We start from the raw sequence: 27,774 nt of genomic DNA, 5'->3' as shown, positions 1-27,774 counted from the left end.
GGGGTGCAGCAGGGGAAGCAGCCTTAGGCTTCCACCGTTTCCCACTCACTCCTCTCCTGTAGGGGGAAGATTACAGCATTTTCTCCACAAGTGGAAGTCTATCACAACGGACACTTGGGTTCTCGGCATTGTGGGGAAAGGCTACGCCCTTCCCTTTCGGGAGTTCCCGCCCCTCATCCCGCCCCGCCCATCTTATTGTTCAGAAGAACACCTCCTGTTGCTAGAACAGGAGGTTCAAGTCCTCCTTTCAAAGGGCGCGGTAGAGTTGGTCCCAGAGCAGGAAAAGGGTCGAGGTTGTTACTCAAGATACTTCCTGATTCCCAAAAAGGATGGTCAGTTGAGACCAATCCTGGATCTGAGGATCTTGAATTGGTTCCTCAAACAGGAAAAGTTCAAGATGCTGGCCCTAGCACAGGTGCTTTTGGCGTTGAACAAGGAAGATTGGATGGTGTCTGTCGACTTGCAGGATGCTTACTTTCATATCCCGAAACTCAAGTCGCACAGGAAGTATCTCCGGTTTGTGGTAGGGTCGCAGCACTATCAGTTTGCGGTCCTCCCGTTTGGTCTTACTTCAGCACCTCGAGTCTTCACAAAGGTGATGTCAGTGGTTGCGGCGGAGCTCAGAAGGAAGGGGATAGCAGTATTCCATTACTTGGACGACTGGTTGATCAAAGCCAAGTCCCCGGAGCTTGTGTCGCATCATCTGCAGTCAACAACCCAGTTGTTGTTCGACCTGGGCTTTTCGGTGAACGTGCCCAAATCTCACCTGGAGCCCTCTCAGCGCCTCCTGTTCATAGGGGCAGTACTGGATACAACATTGGGTCGAGCCTTTCCTCCGCCTCAGCGGATTCAAGATATTCAGGAATTGGTTCCAATGTTTCGAAATGGAGCGGTAGTTCCAGTCCTCAAGGTCCTTCGTCTGCTCGGTCTGTTCGCCTCCTGCATTCTGTTGGTCACGCATGCTCGCTGGCACATGAGGGCTCTTCAGTGGTGCCTCCGAAGGCAGTGGTCTCAACACAAGGGAGATTTAGAAGGTACTGTCAAGATCTCCAGAGATGCTGCTGTGGAATTGAAGTGGTGGATTGCGGGCAACAATCTTTCACAGGGAAAGCCGTTCGCGCAGTCGCCACCAGTGGCCACGGTCATAACGGATGCTTCCACCCTAGGATGGGGAGCTCATCTGGGGGATCTGGAGATCAAAGGGCTTTGGTCTCCAGAGGAACAGGTGTTTCATATCAATCTGTTGGAGTTACGGGCTGTACGTCTGGCTCTCAAGGCCTTCCTCCCATCCCTTCGTGGTCAGTCGGTACAGGTCCTGACGGACAATACTACCACGATGTGGTACATAAACAAACAGGGAGGAGTAGGGTCGTACCTTCTCTGCAGAGAAGCTCTTCGGCTATGGTCCTGGGCAAAGGACCATCAGATTTGCTTGGTGGCAAATCATCTGGCCGGGGTCTTGAATGTACGTGCGGACAGTCTCAGTCGCCAATTCTCGGCAGACCACGAGTGGCGTCTCCATCCAGATCAGGTCTGTCTAATCTTCCAGATATGGGGGTTTCCTCGGATAGATCTGTTTGCCACTCTAGAGAACGCGCATTGCCCGTTGTTCTGCAGCCTCCAGTATCCGATGCAGGGAGCGTTGGGGGACGCGTTTCAGATAACCTGGTGCGACCAGTTGCTTTACGCGTTTCCCCCCATACCCTTGATTCCTCGAGTGTTGAGGAAAATTCGCCAAGACCGGGCCCAAGTCATCTTAATAGCTCCGGATTGGCCAAGGAGGGTATGGTACTCCGACCTTCTCCAACTCTCACTGTGCCCTCCGCTCCGTCTCCCTCTCAGGGCAGACCTCCTCTCGCAGTCGCAGGGGCAGGTTTTACACCCCAACCTCCAGAGTCTGCACCTACATGCTTGGAGATTGAACGGGGCAACCTGAGTTCCTTCTCTCTCCCGCCTGATGTAGTGGATGTTATCTTAGCGGCCAGGCGACACTCCACTAAATCTATCTACGCTAATAGGTGGTCTAAATTTGTTATGTGGTGTGGAGAGAGACAGATTGATCCCTTACATGCTCATCTGTCACATGTTTTGTCTTTTGCACTGTCTCTAGCGCAGAAAGGTTGTGCAGTGGCTACCATTAAGGGTTATTTGTTCGCCTTGTCAGCCTTCATTTGTCTTCCAGACCAACCATCGTTATTTAAATCCCCTATTGTTCTCAGATTCTTGAAAGGTCTTCTGAATCAATATCCTCCAAAACCATTCGTTATGCCTCAATGGGATTTGTCCTTGGTCCTGACTTTCCTTATGGGGTCCCCTTTTGAGCCTATGCATTCTTGCCCCTTAAGGTATTTGGTTATTAAAACAGTATTCCTGGTAGCTATAACATCTGCAAGGAGAGTGAGTGAGTTGCAGGCCTTATCGGTTAAACCCCCTTATATAACGTTTTATGGGGATAAGGTGGTGTTGAGGACCAAGGCTGCTTTCCTTCCGAAGGTTGTTTCACCCTTCCATTTGGCTCAGACAATCACTTTGTCCACGTTTTATCCTCCGCCTCATCCTTCAAAGGAGGAAGAAAGACTACATCGCCTGGACCCAAAAAGGGCGTTGAGCTTCTATATCGACAGAATGAAGGATATCAGGCTGGAGGATCAGCTGTTTGTCGGATACGTGGGCAAGAGGAGAGGAAAGGCAGTCCACAAGAGAACACTCTCCAGGTGGGTTGTTCTTTGCATTAAAATCTGTTACTCTTTGGCAAAGAAGGATCCGCCTGAGGGCATTAGAGCTCACTCCACCAGAGCTAAGTCGGCCTCTTCGGCCTTGGCCAGGGGTGTTCCTGTGGTCGACATCTGCAAGGCCGCAACTTGGTCGTCCCTTCACACTTTTGTGAAACATTACTGTTTGGACTCTGAGGTCAGAAGGGACGGTCATTTTGCACGGTCAGTGCTGCAGGATTTCTTGGTTTGACCATTTAGGCACCCACCGCCGGGCGTGGTACTGCTTTGGGACTCTATTCATTAGGTGAGGAATCCACAGGTAGTTGTATCCATCAGAAGAACGAGTTACTTACCTTCGGTAACGATTTTTCTGGTGGATACATTAGCTACCTGTGGATTCCTCACGGTCCCACCCGCCTCCCCGTTGCCTTTTTGGTCTCTCCAAGCAATCCTTGAGTGTGCTCCTTTTGGTCTTCAAAGTTGCTATACATTTTGCATATATGATATTTGTATATATGTGTATATTTATATATAAATCTATATATATTGTGTATATACATGATTCGTATGTATAAATATATTTATTTGTTTAAAAAAAAAAAAAAAAAAGGTTATATTAAATCTACAGCTATTTTATTGCAATGTTGTGTGATTTACAATATTAAGAGATGTTGCTTTGCTCTTTCATTACATTGGGTTATTATTATTCTCATGCACGTAAAAAATGTTGGTACTGTCATCGGCACGTCGGCGAGGACCTTTTATTGCCTGTATGACGTCAGACGGCGTCGCGTGGGCTAGAGTGACGTCCTCGTCGACGTGCAGAGACTAGTAAGAAGATTTCCGTCGAATGCTGGCGCCATGGGAGTATTCATCAGGTGAGGAATCCACAGGTAGCTAATGTATCCACCAGAAAAATCGTTACCGAAGGTAAGTAACTCGTTCTTCTGTCTACATCATCTCTGGGTCTCCACACTGGGTTAGTGGGGACACCATAATAATACCCCCTCCAACCATTCAGTGTCTGTTTAAGTGCTGTAATGGTTGGGACCTTTGTTTTGCAGCTGGGAGAAGTTCTATTTTATGGGCCTTGTTTGTAATATTCCAGTAGGTCTGCTAGCCTTGAAAATATGTAATGCACTATGTCCTCTAGGGGCTAAATATATGGTTACATTTATTATTTTCTTCCAATCTTTTTTCATGTGGTTATGCTCTCTAAGGGCTGACTGAATTGTTACATCACCATGTTTCTTCCAAATGCTATTTTTATTGTGGTGTTCGCTAGGGGCCGTTTTGGGTGGTACAGTCCACATACTATAATATTTGCAGCACAAAAAAGCGTTGCATAATGCTGTGCAGGGCATTACTTATACAAAACATTTTTCGTCATATCTCAACCTGTGGTGTTCCTAGGACAATGGGACCACCTTCAAAATGCTCTTTCTAGCTACATCATCTTTGGGTCCTCACACTAGGTTAGTAGAGACCCCAAAATAATAACCCCTCCCACCATTTAATGTATTTTAATTTTTCTCATAGCTAGAGCTTTTGTTTTACAGCTGGAATAAGTTTTAATTTTTTTATGAAAGGCCTTGTTTGTAATATCATTGTAGTAGGCCTGCTAGCCCTAAAACGCTCTCTAGGGGCTACGTTTATGGTTACACTGCAATACTTTCTCCTGTTTTTTTTTTATAGAGTTATGTCCTCTAGGGGCTAACTATATGGTTACAGGACCATGTTTCTTGCAAATTATATTTTGTTATGGTGCCCTAGAGGGGCTTTTTTGAGCATACAAAAATTTATTTTGGATAAAGGTTTATGTGATAATTGTATATGTTTTAATAATCTCTCCTTATTACTATTATGACCATGATTCAGTCCACCTTAACATCCATATTACACTAGGATTGTTAGGACACTCTTGATATGTTTGGGTGACCCTTCTCGTTTTGTTTCCTCTGTGGCTGTTTTGTGTCTTTTTATTGTGAATTGTGTTAGCCAGCCAGCAACTCTGACGGTAGGGTGGTAAAAGTGGTATTCTATTAGAATTATCATGACAGATTTAAATTAGGATGCTAAATGGCAACATTTTCATGTTTTGCTGCAGATAGAGGAAGAAGGTAAATGGACGTGCTTTAGGTATATTCAGGGCCACTGGAACCATGGAAGGAAAAGACAAAATTATGAGGCAGAGTTGACTAACTTATGTGGCAAGAAAAGTCCAGTTATGAACTTACAAAGCTCTAACTCAAGCAAATGCAAGACCTATTGCATTGCAAATGCTTGTTTCCAGGTGAGAAGACATAGTATGTAGGAAGGGACAAATGCAGTAACCAAGAATATGACCGTTTTGGTGGTGAGTGTAAATAAAATACGATGAGGCAGAAAGTGACTCCCGAAGTGACAAGTAGGTTGGAAATGGAAGAGCTGGTAGTCTCCCACAAAACTTTAACCTTTAAATCATGTTGGTGTTTACCACAGCAATATTGGAATAGTCCAAATTCTATAATGTCTTTCAGGGTACTAACCACTATATTTAATCACCAAGGACCACAAGATCTGTATATCTCCTGTTATTTGGGGCTAGTGGTAGACTATCCAAATAGTCATATTGAAGTGCTCCTTGTTACCTTGATTGTAGATGGTAGCGAAATAGAGAATGCCAGATCTTTTGAAAAAACTGCATCAATAGATCAGCATGAGAAAGGAAGGAAATGATGAGGCTTTTAGGGCAGATCAACTGGTGCCGGCATCAAGAAGGCAAGAAGATTTAACATTAGTGTTAAATTTGATGTACCAGCCTTTTGATAAATAAGGATTAAGATATTCATGGGACGGTGTGCACCTGTCGGGCCTGTCCTAATTAACCACTATTAAGTCAAAGCCTCCCTGAGGGAACTTTTCACCTCTCTGCTCCCGCTGTTTTGACTTGCCTTTCCTCCTGCCTGTCTATTCTGTTCTCATCTCTGAATCTGGGCCCTTCTCCCTCTCCTCTTCATGGTCTAAAGGAACAATTGCATTATTGTAGCTTGATTCCTTTCCTGTACTGTTACTCACGGAGACCAACTCTGCTAATTTCACAGTTTGCCACCCAATATAAAGGGATGTGCAGCTGATTCAGCAAGTTAAGTAATAACCCATCCACAAAGGCAGCACCTACCACTGCCCAAGCTTGTTTTGTAGGATCGACTGTGTCGGAGTATCGTTTCAACACATCCTCTTGCCTATCTAGATAATCTGCCAGTCACTCTCTTTTGTCCTGTTTGCAATTCATTTTTTTTGCCTGGCTTACCTTGACTGGGCACACTTGTCATAACATTCAACAACTCCTGCTTTTCAACTGCCAAGGCACCATCCTCTGGAGTGGCATGTCTCATCCATCCGCTCTTCCCTACCAATCATTTTCTTACTTCATTCAGTGTTACCAGCCTCAACAACTGATTCAGATTCACATCTGCCCAGTTCGTTTTGTACACCTGAAACTGCATCTTTAATTCTTCATGGATCTTTGCGGGAATTTTACACAGTTTGGGGAATTGTCTATTTTACATTGTCAGCAGGGGATCAAGGGACTGGAGTTGTTAATCTCCCTCCATGGCTGGAGTAGCCTCTCGTAGGACTAAGGACAACCAGGCACTCCGGGTGAGGTTCCTTGTCATTGATGCTGCTAGACGGTGGGGTATATTATCATGGTTTTCCTGTTTCCTATCTAATTCTCTGTCTATACATCATACAGGGCATCTCAAGCTATCTCTGATCATGGTCAGGCTATTGGTCGGGTCCATTCTGTGTCTAGGTGGGACAGAGCGAGCCTAGATCTAGAATGGAGGTGCATGGTGATGGAATCTCCTCACTTTTTATGCATAATGCACTGTCCTGTAGTGTTTTGCTGTCAGCTTCTTGTCTTGTTGAGCCCGCTCGCATCTTGTCTCTTTGTCATCTTGTGCTCCTCTTCATGGCTTTACTTCCTGTGCTGTCATATTTTTCAGGCACCTTCACAGGCATTCTTCTGGCATCTTATGTCAGTATGGGAACAATTAGAACATTCAAACGTCGTCTTCCCTGTTTTCTTCTTATTTCTGTGATGTTTCAGTGATTTGGGGAAAATGGAAAAGAGGAGGACAGGCAGGGGAACACAAATACTAATTCTTCCCCTAATTTGGTATTGGAGTGTCTCCCATGGGTCTGAGGACCTAAAACTCATACTTATGCTTTTTTTTTGGTTCCGCATACCAATTCAAAAATGCTGGCCATTGTTCTGCATTGACCTATTTCTTTATCTTTCAAGTGTTTCTTAAATTGCATAAGAGTTCTAGATTTCTTGCTATAATTGCTAATGAGTCCCATCCACTATTTCATATATCTGTATGTTCTCTTTTTCATCATCGGCAATGGCTCTGCTCGCTGGGCCTCTTTTTGCGTAGATATCTTAGGGGGTGATTCTGACCTCGGCGGTAAAAGGCCCTTACCGCCGGTCCGAAGTCCGCCATTCTACCGCCGCGGCCGCGGTAAACCGCCACGGTCATTCTGACCACCAACTGTGAAACCGCCAAAAACCCGACATCCAAGGAAGGCCGCCGCATCAGCGGGCCGCGGAAAACTGGAGATGACTAAACCTCCACCGTCACGCCAACACAAACACGCCCATGCCATTCTGACTCACGAATCCACGCGGCGGTCTTTCAACCGCGGTATTCCATTGGCGGTACACACCGCCACGCTCAAAATACACACACAGCTCCAAAACACAGCCACATTGGACAATTTGAAATACACACACCTGACACACATACAAACAACACTCCCACACATCCAATCAACTATAAAACACACACCCACATCACCCACAAACCCCCACTAGTTGGAAATCGGAGAGAAGGCGATAGAGATAGAGATAGAGAGAGCGAGCACAGCAATCGAAAACCCCAACACACACAGGAACCCAACTTCATCACCCACACCACATTTACGCACACATCACCACATATTACCACGCACATCACCACAAACACCACCCCACACCTCATCCACACCACCCCATGGCACCCCAAAGACACCCCAGGTTCTCGGACCAAGAACTCAGGGTCATGGTGGAGGAAATTATAAGGGTTGAGCCCCAGCTCTTCGGCACACAGGTGCAGCACACCACTATAGCAAGGAAGGCTGAGCTATGGCAAAGGATCGTAGACCGGGTCAACGCTGTGGGACAGCATCCCAGAAATCGGGAAGATATCAGAAAGCGATGGAAAGACCTACGGGGGAAGGTGCGCTCGATGGTGTCGCGACACAACATCGCTGTGCAGAAGACTGGCGGCGGACCCCCACCCACTCCACCCCAATTCACAGCATGGGACCAAGAGGTAGTAAACATCCTGCATCCTGATGGCCTCGCTGGAGTACACAGAGGAATGGACTCTGGTAAGTCCAATCTCAACTACTTCACCCCCCCCCCCCCAACCACCAGCATGCCAAACCCCCCCCCCCCACCCCCCCCTCACCCCCAATCTCAACCCCCCAGCACACAACCTCCCTGCCAATGTCTCACCAGCACAACCCACCCTAAACAACACCAACCCCTGAATGCCAGCACAAACCATAGACAGCCACCACCAAAGCATGACCATTGCACCTACCCATCCCCCCCCCCCCCACCACCCTCACAACACCTCCCACAAGGGAATGCCAGCACTGGGGGACAAGGGCACTCAAAATGCACGCCATGGCACACACAGAAACAATAACCATACTCCTTTACCCCTGCAGGGCCCGAACGCCAACACACCGCCACGGAGGGTCCAGATTTGTCCATCCCACCCCCAGAACAGGCCCACAGCGAGGACAGCAGCTCTGTCGACCTAGAACCTGATGACCAGCCCAGACCATCGGGGACCTCTGGACAGTCGGTTCCCCACACACAGACACAGGCCACAGCAGACCCAACCCCCTCTGGGAACACCAGCACAGCTCCCACCCAGCGGGCCCATGCCTCTGTCTCCAGGACGCGTCAAGCAGCGGTGTGTCCGCCACTACAGGGCACCCAGGCTGACCCAACACCCCAACAACTACAGGGACCTGGGGGCAGTGGTAGTGGGCACACCGTCCAGGGGACAGAGGCCCGGGGAAACAGGGCAACTGGGAGGGCTGCTGTGCGACAGCGGGGGGAGGACAGGCCCAGGGAACCCACTCTCCAAGAGGCCCTCACCACCATCATGGGAGCATACCATCACTCCCAGGAGACGATGGCGACGGTACTGGCCAGGTTCACCGAGATCCAGGCACAGCAGGAGGAACGCTACATGGGGTTCAGCAATGAACTCAGGAACATCGCTACCGCTATGGGGACCATAGTCCAGGCCCTCAACCGGATAGAAACCACATTGCGGGACCATGTGGCACCACAAAGGGCCCCTGTCACTAGCCAGGAACAGCCTACCACCTCCGCCGGCGCTAGTGGTCAGGAGGCCCCCACAGAACGACGGCCCACCAGAACCCCACCTCCTGCTGAAGAACAACCACCCCGCAAGAGGAACCTGAGATCTCACAGGAAGACAGAGTAGGATGCCAAGCCCCCCGCCAGCATAAGATACCCCCTGATGTCATCCCACTGTCTCACAGTGTCACCCTGTCCAACCTTGAACTGCCCCTGCTCCATCCTTCCACAGGCATATGGAAAATGCACCTGTGAAACTGAGAACTGGACTCTGCCATGGACATAACTCCACCCTCACCCATCACCGTTTTAATATCATGTACCAATATCTAGCACTAAAAATAAATCACTCATTGCACTGAAATCATTCAGGAGTCAGCCTGTATTATTTACAAATGTATAACACATTACTGATCAATATTGTTCTGTTATTTTTGTGATGACAACATACCGATGTCAATAAGCATTAGTCCATGGGCTAACCAAGCAGAAGTCACGCAGTGGGTCATACAGCACTGAAAAGGGAAGGGAAAATCAAACATCAGTTCAAAAGAACTGGGGGGAAATACACAAAGTAAAGATGCAGGGGGCTTTCAGTAAATGTTAAATGGCGTGGGTGATTCTTACCTGTGTGCTAATGAAAATACTGTTGATAACTCTGTCCCTGTTGTCTGGGTCGTCCTCTTCGTCTTCCTCCTCTTCACTCTCCGCAGGCTCCACAGCTGCTTCAACACCACCATCTGGACCATCCTCCTGCAGGAAAGGCACCTGACGTCGCAATGCCAGATTGTGAAGCATACAGCAGGCCACGATGATCTGGCACACCTTCTTTGGTGAGTACATCAGGGATCCCCCTGTCATATGCAGGCACCTAAACCTGGCCTTCAGGAGGCCAAAGGTTCTTTCTATGATCCTCCTAGTTCGCCCATGGGCCTCATTGTACAGTTCCTCTGCCCTGGTCCGGGGATTCCTCACTGGGGTCAATAGCCAAGGCAGGTTGGGGTAACCAGAGTCACCAATTAGCCACACACGTTGTCTCTGTAGCTGTTCCATCACATAAGGGATGCTGCTATTACGCATCACATACGCGTCATGCACTGACCCAGGGAACTTGGCATTCACATGGGAGATGTACTGGTCAGCCAAACAGACCACCTGGACGTTCATAGAATGGTAACTTTTCCTGTTTCTGTACACCTGCTCATCGTCTTTTGGGGGTACTAAATCCACATGGGTCCCATCAATGGCACCAATTATGTTGGGGATATGTCCAAGGGCATAAAAATCACCCTTCACAGTGGCCAAATCAACCTCCTCAGGGAATACAATGTAGCTCCGCATGTGTTTCGTCAGGGCAGACAACACTCTAGGCAACATTTTTTAAAACATAGGCTGAGACATACCAGATGACATGGCCACTGTTGTCTGGAATGAGCCACTTGCCAAAAAATGGAGGACTGACAGAACCTGCACTAGAGGGGGAATTCCTGTGGGTTGGCGGATGGGGGACATCAGGGCTGGCTCCAGCTGGGCACACAGTTCATGTATAGGGGCTCGGTCAAGTCGGTATCGTAGTATGATATGGCGTTCTTCCATTGTCGACAGGTCCACCAGCGGTCGGTACACGCGAGGATTCATCCTTCTCCTTGCAAGTCCCAGCGGACGGTGCCTAGGAAGGACAACATGGAGCACAGAGTCAAGCAAATCACATGTACGTTCACCACAGCATGCCGAGCACACGATTATCTATGTATTGAAAGGCGTGTATGTGTGGCAATACAAGGCCTAGGCCTGTGTGACGCAGTACAAATTATGCCATGTGGGCCCTTGAAATGGCGGCTGCCTGACCTGTGAAGTGGGACAATGGGATGTGAGGTCAATGCGCTGGCGTGGCACACCGTGGCGGTAGGCGGTCGAAGACCGCTATACGAAGCCGCATTGATTAACATTGAAGCCTATGGGTTTCAGGAGCCAATGACGAGGTGCGCCGGCGGTCGCGGTACGCACCGCCGCGGGCGTGACCGCCATTTTCTATCTGCTTAATCACTCGAGACCTGATCATCCACAGGAGAGGACCTATACTGCAAGTGCTGCTGTGACCTCGGTCTGGAAGTGACAATGGCTGCTGCGACTGGGGAAAGGGCCCCTGCCTTCACGTCTGAGGAGTTGGAGAAACTTGTGGATGGGGTCCTCCCCCAGTATGCGTTACTCTACGGTCCTCCAGACCAACAGGTAAGTACACTGGGTGCACATTGAATGGGCTATGCCTGTGTGGAGTGGGGTGGATGTAAGTTGGTGGGGTGGGGGGCGAATGAGGAGTGCAACGCCCGACAGATGAGAGCATGTGCCATATGGCAAGTTTGGGGAGGGGGGGGCCAATCACATCTAACATGCAGAAAATTGATGAATTTTTCCTTCCCACCCTGTACATGTCAAATAGGTCAGCGCCCATCAGAAAGTGGACATTTGGCGTGCCATCGCCAAGGAAGTCCGGGCCCTGGGGGTCCACGTCAGACGGGGCACCCACTGCCGCAAGAGGTGGGAGGACATCCGCCGCGGGACCAGGAAGACCGCCGAGTCACTGCTGGGGATTGCCTCCCAACCTAGGAGGGGTGCCAGTCGTACCCTGACCCCCCTGATGTCCCGGATCCTGGCGGTGGCCTACCCTGATTTGGATGGGCGCTTGAGGACATCACAGCAGACACAAGGGGGTGAGTATCAGCACATTCTGCTATCTTTCTGCGCAGTGGAGGCGTCTGGGTGGGGGAGGAGGGTTGTGGGTGACATTAGGCCAGGGTGCTTTCTGTAGTGTAGTCCTCTCCTTTAGACATGGCCCTGTGCTCCCGGCCCCCACCTCTGTAGGGTGACAAGTACAGCTATCGATGGTCCAGCATCACACATGTGCGCGTTTGTCGTCTCTAGACCTGTTGTCCTAGTCAGAAGTACTGAGTAGTGTACCCCGAATGCGCGGCTTAGTGCATGAGGCTCCTGTGTCTGTCCTCTCCGCCAACGGTGTTGACATTGCATGCACTCAACCTGGTCTTCGTTTTTCTCCCCCCACCCTTCTTCTTCATCTTCTTGTGCATGTGTGCATTAGCATTATCAGGCGGAGGAGAATTGGCATCGGAGCACGAGGGAGCTGCAAGTCACAAGGCCCCGGTGGGCCCAGGAACAGACACCGAGGGCACCAGTGATCCGGAGGGCGAGGGGAGCACCACAACGGGGACCGGTGGTGACACCAGCGACACCGACACGTCCTCGGATGGGAGCTCCCTAGCGGTGGCGGCAACATCCGGGCCCCCCGCCTCTACAGGTACAGCCGCCACCCAGCGCACCAGCCCCGCCCTCCCAGCAGCCCCTCCGCCTACGCTCCGTGCCCGCTCGCCCAGGAAGGCGGGCGTCTCCTTCGCCCCAGGCACCTCAGCCCCTGCCCCTGTCACCCCTGCTGCCCTCAGTGAGGAGGTCATTGACCTCCTTCAGACCATCATTGTTGGGAAGACTACCCTTTTGAATGCCATCCAGGGGGTAGAAAGGGAGGTGCATCGGAGCAATGCCTACCTGGAGGGCATTCATTCGGGTCAGGCTGCCCATCAACGATCGTTCAATGCTCGGGCCTCAGCACTGACGGCAGCCATTGTCCCTGTTTCCAGCCTCCCTCTTCTGACTGCCTCCACCCTGTCTCTGTCTCCTGTTCCTCAGCCTATCCCATCCACACCATCAGACCAGCCTGCACACACCTCAACACCCAAGGGCAGCTCATCCAGACACAAGCACCACAGAACCCACAAGCATTCACGCAAGCAACACCCAGATGCAGACATTCCAACAGTCACTACCACCTCTGTGTCCCCCTCCTCCTCGTCTCCCTCCTCCCTCCCTGTGACGTCTACACTCACACCTACATGCACACCACCATCAGCCAGTGCTTCCATCACCAGCACACCCTCCAGTACAGTCCGCACCCGTGCAGTCACCACCCCCACTGCCATTTACACGTCCCCTGTGTCCTCTCCCACTGTGTCTGTCACCCCCTCTTCCAAGACACACAAACGCAGGCAGACACCCACCCAACAGCCATCCACCTCACGACAGCCTCCAGCACAAGCACCTGCACCCAAAGACAGCACACCTGACTCTCCTACAACCACATCCTCTTCCTCCACTCCCATCACCACTTCTCCTACCCTTTACCTTGGTCCTAAAAAACTTTTCCTCGCTAATCTTAACCTCTTTCCCTCCCATGACCCACCCCCTCCATCTGCAAAGAGTCCCAAGAGCACCTCAGCCACCACCAGCCCAGCTTCGAGTGTCACTGTGGTGCATGGGTTCTGGAGTCCACCCTTTGCCAGCAGTGACACTTCAATCAGCAGCAAGGGGACAGCCAGCCCTCCCCCAGGCAAGAGGACCAGGAAACTAACGGGCCGCCGTGAGAGGACTGACACGGCTGCCCCCAAGGAGCAAAGTTTGCCCACTTCACCAGCCATAACATCTAGGGGAGGCAAGGGCCCGAGAGCCCCATCTAAGGAGCGAAAGGGCAGCAGGGCGGAGAAGTCAGCCAGCAGGAGCGCGGAGCAGGAGGGCCCCACAAGCCCCATCCCGGGTGTTAGGGAGGACACCAAAGGGCCCAGGACTCCGTCACCGAAGGGTCCAGCAACAGCACGGTCGGAGGGCGACTGAGCAGGGAGTCCAGGCCAGGTCTGGCTCCCTTGACTTACTGGACGAGCACCGCTGAAGAGGGCCCCGCCGTGCAGAAGAGCACTGCTAAAGAGGGCCCCGCCGTGCAGAAGAGCACTGCTAAAGAGGGCCCGCCGTGCAGAAGAGCACCGCTGAAGAGGGCCCCGCCGTGCAGAAGAGCACCGCTGAAGAGGGCCGCGCCGTGCAGAAGAGCACCGCTGAAGAGGGCCGCGCCGTGCAGAAGAGCACCGCTGAAGAGGGCCGCGCCGTGCAGAAGAGCACCGCTGAAGAGGGCCGCGCCGTGCAGAAGAGCACCGCTGAAGAGGGCCCCGCCGTGCAGAAGAGCACCGCTGAAGAGGGCCCCGCCGTGCAGAAGAGCACCGCTGAAGAGGGCCCCGCCGTGCAGAAGAGCACCGCTGAAGAGGGCCCCGCCGTGCAGAAGAGCACCGCTGAAGAGGGCCCCGCCGTGCAGAAGAGCACCGCTGAAGAGGGCCCCGCCGTGCAGAAGAGCACCGCTGAAGAGGGCCCCGCCGTGCAGAAGAGCACCGCTGAAGAGGGCCCCGCCGTGCAGAAGAGCACCGCTGAAGAGGGCCCGCCTTGAAGAAGAGCACCGCTGAAGAGGGCCCCGCCGTGCAGAAGAGCACCGCTGAAGAGGGCCCCGCCGTGCAGAAGAGCACCGCTGAAGAGGGCCCCGCCGTGCAGAAGAGCACCGCTGAAGAGGGCCCGCCTTGAAGAAGAGCACCGCTGAAGAGGGCCCGCCTTGAAGAAGAACACCGCTGAAGAGGGCCCCGCCGTGCAGAAGAGCACCGCTGAAGAGGGCCCCGCCGTGCAGAAGAGCACCGCTGAAGAGAGCCCTGCCGTGCAGAAGAGCACCGCTGAAGAGGGCCCCCCCGTGCAGAAGAGCACCGCTGAAGAGGGCCCCGCCGTGCAGAAGAGCACCGCTGAAGAGGGCCCCGCCGTGCAGAAGAGCACCGCTGAAGAGGGCCCCGCCGTGCAGAAGAGCACCGCTGAAGAGGGCCCCGCCGTGCAGAAGAGCACCGCTGAAGAGGGCCCCGCCGTGCAGAAGAGCACCGCTGAAGAGGGCCCCGCCGTGCAGAAGAGCACCGCTGAAGAGGGCCCCGCCGTGCAGAAGAGCACCGCTGAAGAGGGCCCCGCCGTGCAGAAGAGCACCGCTGAAGAGGGCCCCGCCGTGCAGAAGAGCACCGCTGAAGAGGGCCCCGCCGTGCAGATGAGCACCGCTGAAGAGGGCCCCGCCGTGCAGATGAGCACCGCTGAAGAGGGCCCCGCCGTGCAGATGAGCACCGCTGAAGAGGGCCCCGCCGTGCAGAAGAGCACCGCTGAAGAGGGCCCCGCCGTGCAGAAGAGCACCGCTGAAGAGGGCCCCGCCGTGCAGAAGAGCACCGCTGAAGAGGGCCCCGCCGTGCAGAAGAGCACCGCTGAAGAGGGCCCCGCCGTACAGAAGAGCACCGCTGAACAGGGCCCCGCCGTGCAGAAGAGCACCGCTCCGCTGGGCCCTTCCTGTCAAGCACCGCTCCGCTGGGCCCTTCCTGTCAAGCACCGCTCCGCTGGGCCCCGCCGTCTCAAGCACCGCTCCGCTGGGCCCCGCCGTCTCACGCACCGCTCCGCTGGGCCCCGCCGTCTCAAGCACCGCTCCGCTGGGCCCCGCCGTCTCAAGCACCGCTCCGCTGGGCCCTTCCTGTCAAGCACCGCTCCGCTGGGCCCTTCCTGTCAAGCACCGCTCCGCTGGGCCCCTCCTGTCAAGCACCGCTCCGCTGGGCCCCGCCGTCTCAAGCCCCGCTCCGCTGGGCCCCGCCGTCTCAAGCACCGCTCCGCTGGGCCCCGCCGTCTCAAGCACCGCTCCGCTGGGCCCCGCCGTCTCAAGCACCGCTCCGCTGGGCCCCGCCGTCTCAAGCACCGCTCCGCTGGGCCCCGCCGTCTCAAGCACCGCTCCGCTGGGCCCCGCCGTCTCAAGCACCGCTCCGCTGGGCCCCGCCGTCTCAAGCACCGCTCCGCTGGGCCCTTCCTGTCAAGCACCGCTCCGCTGGGCCCTTCCTGTCAAGCACCGCTCCGCTGGGCCCTTCCTGTCAAGCACCGCTCCGCTGGGCCCTTCCTGTCAAGCACCGCTCCGCTGGGCCCTTCCTGTCAAGCACCGCTCCGCTGGGCCCCGCCGTCTCAAGCACCGCTCCGCTGGGCCCCGCCGTCTCAAGCACCGCTCCGCTGGGCCCCGCCGTCTAAAGCACCGCTTCGCTGGGCCCTTCCTGTCAAGCACCGCTCTGCTGGGCCCCGCCGTCTCAAGCACCGCTCTGCTGGGCCCCGCCGTCTAAAGCACCGCTTCGCTGGGCCCTTCCTGTCAAGCACCGCTTCGCTGGGCCCTTCCTGTCAAGCACCGCTCCGCTGGGCCCCGCCGTCTCAAGCACCGCTCCGCTGGGCCCTTCCTGTCAAGCACCGCTCCGCTGGGTCCTTCCTGTCAAGCACCGCTCCGCTGGGCCCCGCCGGCTCAGGCACTGCTCCGCTGGGCCCCGCCGTCTCAGGCACCGCTCCGCTGGGCCCTTCCTGTCAAGCACCGCTCCGCTGGGCCCTTCCTGTCAAGCACCGCTCCGCTGGGCCCCGCCGTCTCAAGCACCGCTCCGCTGGGCCCCGCCGTCTCAAGCACCGCTCCGCTGGGCCCCGCCGTCTCAGGCACCGCTCCGCTGGGCCCTTCCTGCATGCACTGTTAACGGTTCACTGTGCCCACCATGCCTCCTCCTTGACCAGTGGAGACTGTAATCCACCTGATGGACTGTGGCTTTGCACTCCCCTGGATGGAACAGTGGGCAATCCACCAACTGTAGAGACTTGAGAGACTGTGGCTTTGCACTCCCCAGGATGGTACAGTGGGCAAACCAACCACTGTAGAGACTTGAGAGACTGTGACTTTGCACTCCCCAGGATGTAACAGTGGGCAACCCACCTACTGTAGAGACTTGAGAGACTGTGGCTTTGCACTCCCCAGGATGGCACAGTAGGCATGGTGGCCCCTTCGTGTATCTGGCGTCGTGGACTCATGTGGCTGTGGTGCCCCCCCCTTCCCTTCCCTTCCCCCTGAGGCGCCTGTAGTTTTTTCATCAGATGCCCCTGCAGTGTTCTCTCCAAAGGACTCAGGTCTCCTGTGTGGGCTTTGCCCTTGTGTTGTTACACTTTGGCCCACGGACACTTCGATTTTCTTTTGATGTGCAGGACTAATTGCCTCGGTTATCCATTGCACTGTATATAGAATTATTTTGATATAGATTTTTTGGCTAGTTGACCAATACTTTTCAGAGCCTATTTTGTACATAAATTTTTATTCACAATTTAATTATGTCTTTGCATTTTTCAGGGGGGTTTGGGTGGTGTCACTGTGACTTGTTGCTCTGCATTGGTGTGTACATAGTTTGGGGGGGTGGGGGTCGCATATGTGTGTTGCGTAAGCTTTCGTCCTCCCCCCTCCCGTGTGTCGTAGGTGCAGTACTCACCGTTGTCGTCTGCGCCGGCGTTCGTACTCGTGGTAGATGAGCAGGTAGACGAGAGCAGGTAGGATGTTTAATTCGGGTTCCATGCTGTCCTCCTTCCTCGTGGAGTGCGTAGAGGTGAGCGTTTTCCCGTTCGTAGTCTGTTTCCGCCGTGTTTTTATCGGCGGGGCTCCCGCCCCGGAAAAGGTGGCGGATTGGTGAGTTATGATACTGTGGGCGGTACATTGTCTGCCGCCTGTCTGTTGGCGGTGACCGCCGCGCTGTTTGTCTGTACCGCCGTGGTGGGCGGAGTGTTAATGTGGCGGGCTGTGTTGGCGGTTCCCGCCAGGGTCAGAATTCAATTTGTTGGACCGCCAGCCTGTTGGCGGGTTGGCCGCCGCTTTATCACCTACCGCCAGGGTTAGAATCACCCCCTTAGTCTCCATTTGTACCCCACAGGAAAGCATAAAGGTGTCTACTAGCCTGTGCTGCAGCTTCTCACATAGAGGTAGTAAGGGAGACAGGAGGATGGGAAAGAAGTGGCCCCTCAGGTACTTACTTCTAAATGATCTTCTGGAGAGGGGGTGGAAGTAAAGTACCCCTTTGCTTTAGGCTGCTCTCTGGTTAATGCTTTGAGGCTAGCGGAGATGCAGGTGTGGCTGGATTCAAAAGCTTCTTTCCACATCCGTTCGTCCTCATTGGATCTGTTCTGGGGTCATGGCACAGCTGTGTGTCTTCCCCTCTCTGCATTACTTCTGGAAAAAAAAGAAACACCCCCACACCACACCACCCACACCACTTCCCTGTCTTTATTTTTTTTCTGCGTGACTCCTCCAAAACCCACCTGGTGTATACTGGTAGTCTCCTGCCCAGAGGGCGGATGGGCACCCATATAAGCAACCCTAGAAACAGACAAATACTCATGTTTAGGCTTCATGTTGTAATTTAGCTGTGCTAACATTGTCCAGCCATTTCAGAGGGTTGAACACTGGTGGCTGTCTTTCCCCTGAAGACATTTGTCTCTTACCTTTTGGCATCTGGGATCGTCATTTGAAGTCTGATCCAGCACTCTTCCTGCCCCACACAAAGAGCAGGCAGTTCCTGGTCTAAGGCACCATGTTCACTGGGAAAAAGAAAAAAAGGAGGTCTGAGACCACTTGAATTCTAAAATGTTTGTTTTGCACAAATAAGCAATAATAGTGAGTCACAATTCGGAGAGCTGGAGCTTCGCATCACCAGGCATTTGATCATCTAATGTTAACCTCTGCCCAAATTTCACCAACTATTATACTTTTGCTTCCCATCGGCAGTTGAACATGTGACAGAAACTTTACATATTGAGTTTCCCATGTTGAGGGTTTTCTCATGATGAGAGTACAAAAAGACCTTAAAAAAACCCACAACAGTAAAGATCTCAAATTCTGAGCTAGCTTAATTAAAAATTCTAGCTTTATCTTGCCTATGACGAAAACGAGATGTGCACATCAGAGGCGAGGGAACTTAAAACACATTAATATAACATGGGCATACAAAATGGATGTGTTATTAAACATGGCAGTTGTTATGAAGTATGCAATTGTTACAAACAAGTATACAGGTCCACACGTTGTGAAATGCCCTCCCATAATGGTAGTCTGTCAGAAGGCCAACCTAAAGCCGTGTGGATCAGGATATAACAGTTGGTGGCGACTTTTGGTCTGTTGTTGAGATAACTCTATGCTGAAGTCTTCTAATGGCAGTTGCAAACCTGCTAACTTTATGCGGCCTAAAAGAGGTAACACAGCTCCCCAAGGAGGTAGAAGAAAGATTTTCATTCAACAATGTTTTGAGGAAAATATTTCCCAAATACATCAATAAAGCACCAAACCTGCAGACCTAAGGATTCATTCATGGTAGCAAATAGACCAGTTGCCATTGCCGTCTTTGCCTTGTAAGAGGTGAATATTTCCTCCAGTGTCAAGTTGGAAAGAAACTATGATTAGGCAAACAAATGAGTTGCAATGAGAAAACCGATGAATTAGCTGTAGGAATGGCCGAAATACAGAGGGAATTAAATCATATCTAGGACTAGTTCACAATTTAAAACTTGAGACCGGGCAACCTTGCCAAAATTGCTTCTTTGTCGGACGATCGGTTTCAGGTCAAAGACTGGTTGAAAGGATAACACGATATTATTTTTGTGAGTGGTGACTATTTAGAAAGTTTCCCTTTTTGCATTGGTTGGGAGAGAGAGGAGCCAAATACTCTATTTCTGTAGTTGCAGAGGGGACTTGGTGGTCTGTATGGCTTTCTGTCATTCACTGGAATAGTTAACTCAAAACAAATCTTCCATCTGGCCAACTGTCCAGGACCTATGATACTTGTTGGAGGCTGGCTCTCTATGTAGTGTACAAAACCAAGTACACTATGCAGAGGGTCTGAACAACCACATGTTCGTTTTCAGGGGTACAAATTAGACCACCTAATGCTCTAATTTTTAAGGTAGCTGGTCGAGCATTCAGGCTAATCCAGGAGATGTGCTAAGTGTTTGCTGTACTCACAAATCCAATCATGCACCACACAAACTCAATGAGTAACTTGAGACCAGAATTTACAACAAAACAAAATACTTCAGACGTTTATATAATTTTTAAGATCAAAATATTTAGAAAAGGTTAATTACTTTCCTTGTTATGACTTTTTAAAGTTTTAGCAAAGTTAGTCTTTCTGTGTGTAATTACGCACCATTGGAATCAATAGGGAGTCAACTTTAAAATTGCATTAAAAATCGTATGGTTGAGTTACCAGTCTCTTCTTTTGCAGGGTGGTCGCAGTGGTCGGTGGGCACCTTTGCCAGCTGGAGAGCTTCGGGCAGCTCCTGTTTCCGGCGGGAGCAGCGTTGGAAACGTTCTTGGCACAGGGCCACTTGGAAAAGGAGCTGGTTTGCAAATCCAAAGTGGTGCCTGGGGGTCCCCTTTGGCTGTCGAGGTCACAAGGGGTTGGGGACCCTGGGCACACAGCAGATCCCGTGATGCAAGGCCCAGGGAGGCCAGGTGCAGGGCGTTCTGGATGTCTTGGATGCTGTGCGCAATGAAGTCCACTGGAGCTGGAGGTAAGTCTCTTTGGGGGTAACTTACAGGACAACGGGGGCACTCTGGTCAGAGGTCTGGGGTGTTCCTGAAGTCCCTCGACTGGGGCTTCCTCCTGATCCTTTGTCAGCTCTGGGGGAGCTGGTTTTCTCCTGGTCCGATGTCAGCTGACCAGGACCCAGGGTATTGCTCTATCTCGGCCACTGGGGATCACAGCGCCACCCAACTTGGTACAGTTGGGGAGCATGTCATCTGTGTGTCGTTGGCTCCAGCTGTGACTTCCGGTCGCGGGGATATCGGCGATTCAGTGAAGTGTCCTTCACTGGTTTCTTTGTCCTTTGCAGTTTTCTTTCTTTTCCTGAGTGGTACCTCCACTCAGGAGGGAGATCTGGGGTGATCATTGAAGCCTGGAGGTCCCCTGGGTTTCTTGGGGTCGGCCCATTGTTCAGCTTGACGCCTCTTCTTGTGCAGCAGGTCCTCAGTTCTCGTCCTAGCGGTTTCTTTGGTGCTTGTCTTCTTGGAATCCTTTTTTAATCGAAATTCTTGGTCTAGGGGAGCCCACTAAATACTGAATCTAGTGGGTGTTTTCGGGGGAACCTGGCAGTGTTCAGTGGGACACTTGCTCTTAGGTGGCTACACCCACTACAGTGACCACTTCCTGTGGGAAGGGTCACCTTCCTAAACCTGATTTGCTATTTTTCTCCATTCCAAGATGGGGAAAAATGAAATGAAGGGTCAATTTCGCCTGCAAGCCCCTTAGGGGTGGTGCAGGCTACGTGAGGCCACTCCTCCTACACTTTGTGTGGTTTCCCGCCTTTGCTGCCTCCAAGAGTGGGGGTTTGCAAAGGGGGAGGCCATCTGCTGCTAGCAGCAGGCCTGTGGGTCGAGTATCCGGGGCTGTAGCCCTTTGAAACTCACCGCCAGGGTGTTGCACATTCCTGAGGGAGGGGGTGTTAGCTCCTCCACCCAGTAAGGGCATTGTCTTACAAACCAGAGAGCCAGGGCTCTCCCCCAGCTTTGTATATTGGCTGTCTGGAGTGGCAACTGGATGGAACCAGCCAGCAACTCTGCCAGTTAGGGTTAGTTTTTGCTGGGGGCACCTCTAAGGTGACCCCTGAGTACATTTAAGGTTAAATGTAATACTGGTATCAGTTTGGATTTAATATTCTGAGTTGTTTGATACCAAACACCCCAGGGTGCAGGGTGGCCATTATGTAGCTGGGGAACTCGTCTTTGACCAGTGCCCAGTACAATAATTAAAATGGCTGCCCTGTTCACTCACTATGTCCTAGGTTTAGCAAGGACACAGTGGGGGCATATTGCTCATTCAGCTATGCCCTCACATATAGTATGGTGCACCCTGCCTTGGGACTGAAAGGCCTGCTAGAGGGGTGACTTACCCTTAGTATATGCAGTGTTTGGTGGACAGGGCACACAGAGAGTGTGCCATGTCAAGTTTATCCTTTTAGGGTTACCCCAGTACACTCAGCCTGCAATGGCAATGTTGGGTGCATCTGGGTGCAGGGCCCTTGGGGGTTGCACAATCAGTGCTGCTGCCCTGTTTTGCTCTCACTAATGATCGAGCTGACAAAGATCTCTGGAATGCACTTCTTAGTTTAAAGAAGACATTTATTATTATTCCACCACGAGGTTCCTAAAAAGGGAGCAGTAGGTCGGAGGCACAGTATTTAAAAATAGTCACAGCAATGAGAGGAAAATCTGTCAAAGTGATTCTCAACTGCAATATACACAGCAAATATATGTGATTATTCTTTGTTTTGAATTTATGCTATAATATAAAGTCAAAATTAATCACCGGAGGGCCTGCCAAGGCTCTTCATCTTTCTCATGCCAGCAAGTTGATGACCCCTGTTCAACTGTGAGAAAGAGATTTCCACCCTCACGAGAAAATGTCAGGCATTTGATGTCCAATCCTGACTGAGGTCTCGGAAAAGTGCCCTCACTACTGCCCAAAGCCACCTTTTTATAGCTTAAAGAATCATGGAAAAAGCCTTCTGAAAGGCCCTCCCCTCTCAGATATAAATATTCAAAACATGCTGGCTACTGTAGGTCAGAGTTGGAAGAAACAACGTTTGAGAATTGGCCAAGAATTTCAAGGCTCCCTCCTCCAAAGCCAACCTGTTCCCTGCACTGAAGAAAAAACAGTTTGCTCTCTTATCATGAACTGTTCGTGTTTAATGAGAGAAATAAGAAGAAACAAGCTTAGTTTACAATGTGGAAAAACACAGCTCATCTGCAATGTCTCAACTGCAATGTCTAATGCCACGATAAAGCCAACAGGCAGCTCAGCTGAATACAAAATGTAATCTGCAACTGGTGAACATTGAACAACTAATATGCACAGTGATGAAACACAGTCAGTGGTCAAACCTACCTATTTTCACTACATGCCCCCAGGGGGCTATTCTTAATATCTCCTGCCTTGGGTACTGGGGTACCTATTTACTAGGGACTTACAGGGGTATTTAAGAGTATAATCGATTGTGTCATGCATCACACCAGCTGTAGGGAAAGATATCTGGCCCAAGGAACCTGTTTAGAAGGCCCTGGGCACTACCAACTTCTAGAACACATCAACATCAGGCAAAAAGTGGCGTCTAACCATGCAAAAAAGAGGCCTCCTCTCACAATACTCAAAGCAATCTTTGTGATAAATTTTGAGACTGTTCTTGCAAACACAGGAACTGAGTACTATTGTGAGCTGACTGAATTGCCAGGTGCCTCTTTTTTTTAGGCTTTGACTTTCAGGATCTAGTGAGATTGAACACTCTTGGAGCATGTTGTAGTGTAGAACGTCAAGATTAAGAAGCATGTGTATTATTCACAAAAAGTATAACGTCCAACTATATTACTGTGGCAATAACCATTTAGACGCAGCATTTTGAGTTGCCAAAATGCTCACTGTGCTAAAAAGCTTACACACTGATCAAGGAGTAGAACGATGGAGGTAAAACTCAATCTGAAAACCTTAGCACAGTTCAAAAACAGATTCAGTTGCTCAAGTAGCTTTTTATGTAGCAACATGGGAGCCTCAAGTGTGGACTTAAAAAAAAAAAAAAAAAAAAAAGTTAGAAAATAATTATAAGTGTGAAAAAAACACATATGTTTAGTTAATTTATAAATGTTTTGATAGAATGCATAATGCAGTAAAATCTAGATTTAAATTACTTTCCTGGAAACAATTTAAATGAGATAGAAATTGGTAAAATGTGTGAAGGTGAAATATCATGGATCTGATACATTTTGGGATTCTGGAATTATCTGCACTTAGAGCAAGTTAAGCATCGCTCGGTTAGGTTACATTACGAGTGCTTGATTTAAAAATCACATTTGAGAAACATCTTAGAAGCAAACTATCCACTGTCAAACGCTCTATGTGTATTAGCACACGTGAACACAAATGATTTAAGAAGATTTATAATCTCCAAAAGTAACTAAACTCTTTTATAAGACATCTGTACATTAGCAATTATATATAATGACAAACTATACATTTTCTCCTAATGGCATAGTTTCAAATATTAAATTACAAGTCTTAAATAATCCAGTCCTCCACAAATTTGCAGTCCATCAAAAATCAAAGTTTATACGATCCAAATTTACTCCATTCATCCAATATGGTCCTTTGTATAAAGTTGCCACTTCCCGTTCATCCAACTCCGTCAACACGTGTTTCATCCGGGGCGTACCCCTGGATTTCATCAGGACTTCCTATAATAATATTTTCTTATAAGTAATATTGTAATATGCCATTGATATATTACATTCCAAATTATATTACAAGCTTATGTTACATCAAAATAGATTATATATTAGATACTGGGAACCATAATAATACATTCCATATATCACCATAATTCCTAATACAGATCAAAATAATCTATAATCATTCCATGTGTGTATACAAGCATGCGTAACAAACACCATAACTGTGAGGCAATCCAAACACCCTATTTCTGATGGATACAACTACCTGTAGATTCCTCACCTAATGAATACTCCCATGGCGCCAGCATTCGACGGAAATCTTCTTACTAGTCTCTGCACGTCGACGAGGACGTCACTCTAGCCCACGCGACGCCGTCTGACGTCATACAGGCAATAAGAGGTCCTCGACGACGTGCGGACGTCAGTTCCCTTTTTTCCGTGCATTCGAAACGGTTATCTTCGAGGGAGCAACTGTTACTTTTGTGGTTACAGTGTATTTTTGCTGCGTAGTCTTTCGCTGTGGTAATAATGTCGCAGAGAAAGTCTGGATTCAAGCCTTGTCGTGAGTGTGGAGGCAAGATGTCGGTGACGGATCCTCATTCCGATTGCCTTTGGTGTTTGAGCTCCGACCACGACGTCTCGACTTGTGATTCATGCCAGCACATGAATCCAAAGGCCCTCAAGGAACGTGAGGCGAAGCTGTTTATGGCGAAATCGAAGGAGAAGCATCACAAGAAGTCTTCTTCTCCAAGACATCGGCGTCATCGAGACTCCCGGCGCCGTAGAGAATCTCGGCGTCATTCGAAGGAGACTCGTTCCAGGTCTTCGGATCGGCGCCGAAGGACATGGGAGATCAGTCCCACGGTTACGCCGTATCCTTCGACGCCGTTGCCCTCTCCGGCGTCTCCAACTTCACCTGGACAGGCGTCGGTGATTGAGGTATTGGAGCCTCAGGTGTTTTCTCCGGCGTTGCAGACGTCGAGGCCGGCGTCGGGGTCGCCTCCGAGACAGGCACCCCAGTATCCGGCTTTTCCCACCCCTGGAGCCGATAGTTCCGCATTCTTGAATGCGATGTATGCCATCTTCCAACAGATGGCTCCAGGGGGTGCTCCGGCTGGGCCTTTGGCCTTTTCATTGGGTGATCCTGCGCCTCTTCGGCCGGCACCCTTTATGCCCTTTCTCCCTTTTGGGAACGTGGGCTCGGCGCCAGTGTCGGTGCCGGTGGCCGCTCCGGTGGCTTCAGAGGGATTGGCCCCGGGGATTTCCATCCCGTCGACGTCGGGATTTCGGCCTGTGACTCCGGTGGGTCCATCTGCTTCAACTGCTCTTTCGTCGGCGCCAAAGTTACCTGTGGCGCCGGATGCGGCGTCGGTGGCTTCTGAAGATCGGCGCCGATCTTCGACTTCGGCGGAGGCATTGTCGACTCCGCGTATTGAACAACGGCTTCATTCGAGGAGACGTGCTCTCCGTGTATTAGAGGAGCAGGAGTACCAACGAGCCCTGGAGGAAGGAGAGCTAGAGGACTCGGGTGATGGGCTGCGTGGTCTGGAGTCGGCCAGTGGGCTGGACACTTCCCCTGAGTGGGATCTTTCGTCCCCGGGAGAATACACTGAGGAGGCTGCTTCCTTTCATGCAGTGGTACGGAAGGCAGCTAGTTTTTTGGACCTGCCTTTGCCGGTGGTGGAGGCTAAACAAAACCTTCTAACAGAGGTGCTACATCCGGCCTCAGCTGCGGCGGAGCCTCTCTTGCCATTTAATGACGCTCTGCTGGATCCGGTGATAGAGGTGTGGAAGAGGCCGGCATCTTCCCCAGCAGTTCACAGAGCCGTGGCCAGGAGGTATCGGGCGGCTCCGACTGACCCTGTTTTTCTGTCTAGGCACCCTACGCCAGAGAGCTTGGTGGTGCAGGCCTCCTGTTCATCTAAGTCAGCGCCTGGTTCTTTCCCGACGGTGCCTGGGGACAGAGATTCAAAGAAACTAGAGGCGCAGTCCAAGAAGATTTTTTCGTCCTGCAGTCTGGCGTTGAAGGCCACCAACGCAACCTGTATCCTGGGGAGGTATATTCATGCTCTGATGGATGACATTTCCTCATCATTTACAGAGCTTCCCCAGGGTCTTTTGGATGTTGTTTCAAATGCCCAGGCTGCTGCGACCCAGATTATCCAGACGGGACTGGATACGACCGACTCGGTAGCCAGAGCAATGGGCACAACTGTGGTGGCAAGGAGACAGGCCTGGCTCCGTAACTCGGGCTTTTCTGCGGATGTACAGTCCACATTGTTGGATCTCCCGTTTGATGGGGACAAACTGTTTGGAGCCAAGGCTGATTCGGCCTTGGAACGTTTTAAGGAAAGCAGGGCCACGGCTAAGTCGTTAGGGCTCCAAGCTCCTTTTTCCACGGCCTCTTCCAGATTTTTCAGGAGGTTTCGTGGATTTGGGCGTGGCTCTTCCTCCTCTTCCTTTCGGGGAAGATATCAGCAACCTGCCTCTTCCCATCCCTATAGATCTTTCAGGGGGAGAGGTAGGGTCCGCACCAGAGGAGCCTCTCAGCAGCACTCTGCCTCTTCCTCATCCTCTGGCGGGGTGCAGCAGGGGAAGCAGCCTTAGGCTTCCACCATTTCCCACTCACTCCTCTCCTGTAGGGGGAAGATTACAGCATTTTCTCACCAAATGGAAGACTGTTACAACGGACACTTGGGTTCTCAGTATTGTGGGAAAAGGCTACACCCTTCCCTTTCGGGAGTTCCCGCCCCTCATCCCGCCCGCCCTTCTTATTGTTCAGAAGAACACCTCCTGTTGCTAGAACAGGAGGTACAAGCCCTCCTTTCCAAGGGCGCGGTGGAGTTGGTCCCAGAGCAGGAAAGGGGTCGAGGATGTTACTCAAGGTATTTCCTGATTCCCAAGAAGGATGGTCGTTTGAGACCAATTCTGGACCTGAGGATCTTGAATTGGTTCCTCAAGCAGGAAAAATTCAAGATGCTGACCCTAGCACAGGTGCTTTTGGCGTTGAACAAGGAAGACTGGATGGTGTCTGTCGACTTGCAGGATGCTTACTTTCATATCCCGATACTCAAGTCACACAGGAAGTATCTCCGGTTTGTGGTGGGATCGCAACACTATCAGTTTGCGGTCCTTCCGTTTGGTCTTACTTCAGCACCTCGAGTCTTCACGAAGGTGATGTTGGTGGTTGCGGCAGAACTCAGAAGGAAGGGGATAGCAGTATTCCCTTACTTGGACGACTGGTTGATCAAAGCCAAGTCCCCGGAGCTTGTGTCGCATCATCTGCAGTCAACAACCCAGTTGTTGTTCGACCTGGGTTTTTCGGTGAACGACCCCAAATCTCACCTAGAGCCCTCTCAGCGCCTCCTGTTCATAGGGGCAGTACTGGATACAACATTGGGTCGGGCCTTTCCTCCGCCTCAGCGGATTCAAGATATTCAGGATTTGGTTCCAATGTTTCGAAATGGAGCGGTAGTTCCAGTCCTCAAGGTCCTTCGTCTGCTCGGTCTGTTTGCCTCCTGCATTCTGTTGGTCACGCATGCTCGCTGGCACATGAGGGCTCTTCAGTGGTGCCTCCGAAGGCATTGGTCTCAACACAAAGGGGATCTAGAGAGTACTGTCAAGATCTCTAGAGATGCTGCTGTGGATTTGAAGTGGTGGATTGCAAGCAACAATCTTTCACAAGGAAA

General features: G+C 51.3%; 1 protein-coding gene and 1 long non-coding RNA gene across 5 annotated transcripts in view; one reads left to right on the top strand and one right to left on the bottom strand.

Moving 5' to 3' along the window:
- The window catches only part of LOC138282563 (uncharacterized), an 822,484-nt gene that overhangs the window by 18,688 nt on the left and 776,022 nt on the right, over window positions 1-27,774 (bottom strand). Inside the window, exon 4 of the long non-coding RNA XR_011200971.1 lies at window positions 18,316-18,411. This is a non-coding gene — a long non-coding RNA (uncharacterized lncRNA). The remainder of the gene's footprint in view (window positions 1-18,315; window positions 18,412-27,774) is intronic.
- The window catches only part of MYBL1 (MYB proto-oncogene like 1), an 802,126-nt gene that overhangs the window by 28,130 nt on the left and 746,222 nt on the right, over window positions 1-27,774 (top strand). The window lies entirely within an intron of this gene.

The sequence above is a fragment of the Pleurodeles waltl genome, chromosome 2_2 (assembly GCF_031143425.1).
Source record: "Pleurodeles waltl isolate 20211129_DDA chromosome 2_2, aPleWal1.hap1.20221129, whole genome shotgun sequence".
NCBI classification, from domain to species: domain Eukaryota; kingdom Metazoa; phylum Chordata; class Amphibia; order Caudata; family Salamandridae; genus Pleurodeles; species Pleurodeles waltl.
The sequence above is the reverse complement of the archived record's forward strand: the minus strand, read 5'-3'. Positions and strand labels throughout refer to the sequence as shown.